Genomic DNA, 7667 nt, shown 5'->3' with positions numbered 1-7667 from the left:
GTATTTTGTTATCTGTCTGTAGATTTAATAGAATGTAAATTCCATGAGGTTAGGAATTTTCATATTTTTTTAAAATATGCTTTTGTATATCCTGGTCCTAGAACAATTCTTAGCCCAGAGTAGATATTCCGAGAATATGTGCTGGAAAAATGATTAAATGAATCAACAATGGTTGGTTTCTGCTCCATAAAGGGTGGAGGAGGACAAGGTTTAGGGAAAATAATGAGTTGATTCATCTTTCATTCCTACAAGCCATTCATCTGGAAATGTCCACGAGACAGTTGAATAAGCCAGTGAGGACTCAGAAAGCATGACTGAGATGGATCCAACAGGCAGCAAAAGGATGAGCTTATCCAGAGAAAGTATGTAAAGTAAGAGAAGCAAGTCAAGAACAGCCGGGCACCATGAGAATCAAAGTCACTTACAAATAAGACTAACAGTATATGTTCAATTTCACCTTTCTCATTCTGACTTAACACAGACAATACTTAGTTTAACGTGGGTAGGAAGTCATATTTTCCAAACCTGCTGAAAGTGATCATTCTTTATTTTTTTTTCTAACCCATCTTTTTGCAAGAATTCACTTTAATCGAACTAGATAAGACAAGTATTATTCACCTTTGTTGATAAGCCAAATATTTATCTCCATTTGCTTATTTCTAATGAGTTGAACCATATCAAATTGCTGATATTTTATTGTATTTTTCTAACCTACAACAATGGCAACTTCATTAAGTCCAACCTAATAGGGGTAATATTATCCCTAGCAGTCTTGTTTGCCTGAATGAGAAACTAAAGGGGTATCGTGAGACTCTATGATTACACAGGCTTGTGGAGAAGTGAAATCCTGTTATAATAATTCTGCCATTTTTATGGTAGGTACCCTTAGGTCATTTTATTCCCTGGAAGGTTTTTATGTAAACTCCAGAAAAAAGAAAGCAATTGGCTTACATTCAGCCCTAGCTATAAATGACTGCTATCAGAGACCCTATTCTAACAGCAAGGTAGGTTGTCAGTTTGGGGGAGTTTGATCACGTTGTTCTATTCTTGGACACTCTTGGGGTCACTCTCAATCTGGGATAGTCTTAATCACAGTGGATGATATGGTAATAGATAGTAGATAGATTCTACCCACTTGGTATGTTTTCAGTGCCCAGGAAAGTCCTCAGTCTTCAACCCTTTGCCCACCCACTCAGGAGCAGGTAAAATTGACTTAACAAAAATCACTGAGCTTTGAAATAACCGAACTTTAAATCTCAGTTTTGGAGAAGTTTTACATGTAAACACTCCAGGAAGAGGGAAGCAATTGGCTTAAATTCAGCCTTAGCTAAAAATGAATGGTGTCAGAGGCCTTATTCCAACAGCAAGGTAAGTTTGTCAATTTTGTTCATCTTTTCAAAGATTCTGATTTAAGTGTAGCTACTCCTGCTTTTTGTTATTGTTGTTGTTGTTGTTGTTGTTGTTACCACTCGCTTGGAATGTCTTTTCCCGTCCATTCACTCTCAGACTATGTGTGTCTTTAAGGCTAAAGTGGGTTTATTGCAGGCAGCATATTGTTAGATCTGGGGTATGTAGTGTTTTTGTTTTTTTGTTTTTTTTTACCCATTCAGTCATTCTATGTCTCTTTTAACTGGAGAATTTATCCCCTCTATGTTAGAGTAACTATTGATAGGTAAGGACTTATCATTGATTGTTCATTGTTTTCGGGTTGTTTTATCGACCCATCGTTCCTTGTTTCTTCTCCTGCTCTCTGTTTTTGTGCCTTGATGTCTTTGGTATCAGTATGCTGTCACTTCTTTACCGTGATCTTTTGTGGAATGACAGCAGGAGTTTCCTTTGCGGTTACCCTGAGGCTTACATAAACTGATAACTTACCCATCTTTTTTTTTTTTTTTAAGATTTTATTTATTTAACAGAGGAGAGACAGCCAGCGAGAGAGGGAACACAAGCAGGGGGAGTGGGAGAGGAAGAAGCAGGCTCCCAACAGAGGAGCCTGATGTGGGGCTTGATTCCAGAACTCTGGGATCACGCCCTGAGCCGAGGGCAGAGTCTTAACGACTGAGCCACCCAGGCAGCCCTGGTAACTCACCCATCTTAAACTGATAACACCCTATCTTAAACTGATAACAACTTAACCAATAGAAATTCTTCTTCTTTTTTTTAACCAATAGAATTCTTAAACTTTATACTTGTATTTTTCTTCCCCCTCACATTTTCGGTTATTGTTGTTACAATTTACATGTTTTTTTGTAGTGTGTGACTAAAAACAGATTATTGTAGTTATGGTTATTTTGACTACATTTGTTTTTAGTTTTTAACTTTTATACTAGAGACTTCAGTGAATTATGCACCACTATGACTGGGTTGGGGAATCTAACTATGACTATACATTTATCATTATCAGTGAGATTTACACTACCTTTTCATGTTTTTGTGATGTTAATTAGTGTTCTTTTACTTTCAAAGAAATCCTCTTAGCATTTTTTGTAAGGCAGGTCTGGTGGTAATGAATCCCTCAGCTTTAGTTGGTTTAGGAAAGTCTTTATCCCTCCTTCATTTCCGAAGAACAGCTTCACTGGGTACAGAATTTTGGGCTGACAGTTATTTTCTTTCAATATTTTGGATACGTCATCTTATTCTCTCCTGGCTCGAAAAATGTCTGTTGAGAAATCCATCAATAGTCTTAGGGGGGTTCCCTTATATGTAACTTCTCTCTTTTTTCTTCCTGCTCTTAAAATTCTTTCTTTGACTTTTGACAATTTAATTATAATAAAATATAATACAATTTAGTTATAATACAATAATGTGTCTCAGTGTAGCCCTATTTGGGTTCGACCCGTTTGAAGTCTTTTGAGCCTCATGGATCTGGATATCTATTACCCTCTCCAGGTTTGGGAAGCTTCCAGCCATTGCTGCTTTAACATACTTTCCATCCCTTTCTCTTCCTCTTCTCTTTCTGCAGTTCTTATGATATGAATATTGTTTCATATTGTGTCCCATAAGTCATTGTTCCATGATTCCCAGAGGCTTTCTTCACTCTTTTTCATTCTTTTTTGTTTTTGCTCCTCTGATGGGATAGTTTCCAGTGTCTCGTTCTCCGGGTCACTGATCCTTCTGCATGGTTGAGTCTATTGAATCCTTCAGTTCAGTTATTGTATTTTTCAACTCTAGAATTTCTAGGGTTTGGTGGGGTTTTGGGTGGGTTTGTTTTATTTTTGTTTTTTGATGGTTGCTATTTCCTTGTTAAGCTTCTCACTTTTTTCATGCATTGTTTTCCTAATTGCATTTAGTTGTCTGTGTTTTCTTGGGGTTACTAAACTTTCTAAAGAGGATTATTCTGAATTCTTCATCTGACAGTTCATAGATTTCCATTTCTTTAGGGTAAGTTATTGAAGCTTTATTAGTTTCCTTTGATGGAGTCATATTTACCTGATTTTTTGTGATCCTCGATTCCTTACACTGGTATCTGTGTATTTGAGTAATGAGACTCGTCTTTCAGACTTCACAGATTTACTTTGGGAGAGACAGTTCTTCACAAGTCAGCTCAGTTAGAGTTTCTGGGTGTGTCTGCTGGTAATGTCTTTGAATAGAAGAGGCCTCCTATTACGGTCTATTTTAGGGTAAGGCAACTGTTCGAGCTCTGAGGATGGGGACGGAAGAGTGTGCCACTGGGTGAGAACAGCTGGACAGGACTGCTGGCTTGGTTCCCTACCCAAGTGAGGCTGTAGGATGGGCCCCACAGTGCCTGGTGAGGCTTGCTATGTGGTCAGGATTGGGGACTGTCTTCAATAATAGATGGGGCTATCAATTAACTTCCTTGTCTTAGCAGGGTAGTAGGACAGAGCCCAGGTCTTATATAGCTTCTTGTTTCAGGACCCAAATCAGGCCAGAATACGCACTGAATTTTGTGGTCAGGCGAGGCCATTGTTTTTGCTCTGCAGATGGGAAAGCCATGGGCTGCACTCTGTTCCAGTGTCACTGTATATGGGACTGTTGAATGGGCTACACAGCGTCCTGTGTGCTCTGGTTAGGTTCCCTGGCTGGACATGCTGAAGTCTGTACTCAGTGACGAGCAGGACTATGAATTAGATTCCCTGCCTGGATGAAGCAGGAGAAGCAGCTGTAAAGCTGGCACAGCTCTTCATTTATTTTCTTCATGCGAGTCCACCCACACCCCACTTCCCTGACCAAACAGGGCCACTGGCTTTGCTCTGCAGACTGTAGGCTCGGCCTGTTTCTAGGCTTGAGTACTGCTGGGTTACACAGCTTCCAGGTGTTTGTGCCAGCTCTTCTGATCAGATGGGGCCAGAAGACACTCTCTACAGCAAGTAGGGCCATGTCTCCCTTGCCTGGAGGGAAGGGGATGGGCTGCTCCAGGCTACTCTCAATTTCCCAAACAGGGTCTCAGGTTGGGAGGTGCCAGGAGCTATCCTTAGCCTTGGCTGTGAATCAATCCCCCTGCCTGTGCGTAGTATGGGAACACTCTGCACCCCATACTGGCTTTGCTCTGTGGGTGATCGGCTCTGCTCAGCCACCTCCTAGCTTGAGTGCTGCCGGGCCACACAGCTTCCGGGAGTCATGGCCAGCCCTTCTGGTCAGATGGGGCTGAGAGACACTCCACAGCAGATAGGGCTGTGATTCAGCTCCTTGCCTGGGCATGGACAGATCGAGCGCTAGGGCCAACAAAACTCCACGACTGAGGATCTGAAACAGGCAGATTTGCACCCCACCAAGTTCCCTGGTCAGAGTGCGCCCCCGACTTGGTTCTGCAGATGAGATTGGGTTGGGATTACTGCTTGGGCACTACAAGTATGAATTCCGTCTGCTGAGATCTGTGTGCTGGTTGTTGTAAGTTTCTCCCCCTTCTCCATCACAGTCACATTCCCAGCAGCCGCAGGTTGCCCTGGTGCGAGATCAGGGAGGGGCTCGTCCAAAGTGACACAAAATGCTGGGGGGAGGTCAGTTGTCCCCCTGGGGTTCTCTTTTCCCACTGGAGGAAACAGAGGCTCGGGGGAGACCTCTCTATGTGGCGCTACACTGTCTTGGGGAGGGGCAATGCAGTCAACATGTAGTCACTTCTTGCCCTTCTAATGCAGAAGCTCTTGGGGCAGGGGCGCTTCAGCCTCAACTGCATTTCCTAGGATTCTCAGTGGTGTCTTGTTCTTGAATAGCTGCAGGTTGTTCCGGTGAGAGGTCATGAAGTCAGGAGCAACCTATGCTGCCGTCTTGGTGACGTCACTCCCCAACAGCAGGGTTTTATTTTTGTTGATTTGTTTTTAGTCAAACCAACTGAGGCTTCGTTTATTTATTTGTTTATTTAGATTTTAAGTAACCTGGACACCCAACCTGGGGCTCCAACTTACAACCCAGAGGTCAAGAGTCAAATGCTCTACTGACTTGAGCCAGCTGGCGCCTGAGGCTTTATTTTAGAAAAGATGCCTGAATGGGCTTTTAGTTGGAGGCACGGGCAAGAGGAGGTTCCCAGGGCAGTAGACTTCCCCCAAGGGTAGGCTGACAACTGGGGCTGAGCCTGAGGTGGTCTATTCCCAGTGCTCCCCTGCACAGCTCCTCCCCTCAAAGGCTCTATGGCAGGCACAGGATGGGGGACGCTGGGAGGGACCACAGCAGCTGCTTGCTTGGACACGACATCGGATGACTGGGACACCAGCCTCTCATGGCGAGTCTTGATCTTCTTCACCAAGCATGGCCTTGGAGGAACTGGCGCTGCCGAAGGAGCTGGAGCCCCCACCAGAGCCGAAGCTGGACTAGAAGGAGCTCAGGCGGTAGCTGAGGCCCCTGTAGGCCCCAGTAGCTGCTGGTGGGCTTGGTATGAAAATTCACCTTCTGCATCCCACACTCCAGCCGGCTCTCCCCGCCTTCCAGCAGCGTGGGCAGGTGTCGATCTCACTGACCAGGGCCAGCCTGACGTTCCTGAGCTCTCGGTACTCGCATAACTGCTGCACCAGGTCCTGCTCGGCTCGCTGCGGGGCGGCCTCCAGCTCAGCTAGGGTGGCGTCGGTGGCTTGAACGGTCCCCTCCCCCGCACCGCTCAGCCTCAGCTATGGTGGCCTCCAGGGAAGCCCTCTGGCCTTGGAGGCCCTCCATCTCAGCCTGGATCGGCCGATGTTGCGGTTCATCTCAGAAATCTCCATCTTTGAGCTTTGGGGGGCATCGGCGTGATTCCCAGCCAGGGTCCAGGCTCTTGTACTGGATCAGGGACACGTTCTCAGTCTTGGCCTGGCTGCAGCTGCAGCTGGCGATCCCCTGGTACTGGGCCCTGACCACGGCGGCGATGCCGTTCGGTCCACGGAGAGGACCGCAGACGTGCTGGAGATCCGCGGCCTGAGGAAGCCCATCTCTCAGGCCCGCCCCTGCAGGCGGGACTCCAGCTCTGCCTTATTCACGTAAACCTCATCCACAGCCTTGCTGCTGAGAACAGGTGCATTCTCCATCGCCGCACGGTCTTCGATCTCCTCCGCCAGCCCCTGCACATCCCCACGCTCCACCTCCAGCTTCTCCTGGGCTACTGTGTCCAACTGCGGCCCCAGGGTGTTGATGCAACTCTCCAACGTGCTGTCCAAGCTGTTCTGAACCATTTGCTGCTGCTGCAGGAGCTTCCACTTGGTCTCCAGAGTCTTCTTCTGCGGCTCTAGCTTCTGCACCTTGTCGACAAAGGAGGCAAAACTGTTGTGGAGGGTTTCGATCTCCTTCTCCTGAGTGCCCACAGCCTGGACGTTGGGGTCCACCTCCAGCTGAAGAGGGCTCAGCAGGCTCTCGTTCACTGGACAGCCGTGGTGCCCTCCATAGCCCCGCTGTAGCCTCCAGCCACACTCCTGCAGGTGTCCAGGCCACCCCCGAAGCCACTGCTGCCGCCCACGCAGGAGAGGGCGGAGGAGCTGATGCGTGGTCTGGCGCTCTCAGGTAGGAGCGGCTACTGAAGGCCCCGGGGCCCGAGGTGGACCCAAGATGCAGGGAGCCGGGAAGCTGCTTCTGTGTGGGAGACCGCAACAGCAGATTTTTATTAGCAGTAAGGATGGCGGGAGCTCGAATCCGTAAGGCCTCTGAAGGGGCCCAGTGTGGGGAGATGATTCCAAAAAGTTAGACAAACGCTGTTGAGTACACACTTACGGATTCAGCAATACACCTCTGCGTATGTGTTCCTACAAAATTCTTTCGAGGATCCGAAGAACGGGAAGTGAATTTCCCATGGAATCCTGTATGTAATTCATGAAGTGATGAGTTTCGTTTGAAGGTTTATGTTGTACGTATGAATATGCTGTGAAAAGCTGAAAACATACAAGGTAGGTATTATGAGGCACGATGAAATCGGCAAGAAGAAATTGTCTCCACCTGCTTTTTTCTCTTTTTAAATATTCCTAGCCACCTAACTTGCTAAATGCTAAATTTAAAAAAAGCCTCCAAAAAAATAAATAAAAAATAAAAATAGAAGTCTCCAGATTGCAGGATAACTCTACATTGCTGCTCTAAGCTTATGCTTCTAATTTAATGGCAGTAACACTGTACTAAGCATTAAGAAGTTATAAAATATCAGGGGGTGCCTGGGTGGCACAGCGGTTAAGCGTCTGCCTTCGGTTCAGGGCGTGATCCCAGCGTTATGGGATCGAGACCCCACATCAGGCTCCTCCGCTATGAGCCTGCTTCTTCCT

The 7667-nt window shown here is 46.4% G+C and overlaps 1 pseudogene; it reads right to left on the bottom strand.

Moving 5' to 3' along the window:
- Positions 1-1933: 1933 nt before the first annotated feature.
- On the bottom strand, positions 1934-7095 carry LOC148107518 (keratin, type II cytoskeletal 8 pseudogene; annotated as a pseudogene).
- Between the last annotated feature and the right edge of the window lie 572 nt (positions 7096-7667).

This window comes from Ursus americanus, chromosome 29, assembly GCF_024610735.1.
Source record: "Ursus americanus isolate L20-20 chromosome 29, mUrsAme1.1.p, whole genome shotgun sequence".
Classification (NCBI taxonomy): domain Eukaryota; kingdom Metazoa; phylum Chordata; class Mammalia; order Carnivora; family Ursidae; genus Ursus; species Ursus americanus.
The sequence above is the reverse complement of the archived record's forward strand: the minus strand, read 5'-3'. Positions and strand labels throughout refer to the sequence as shown.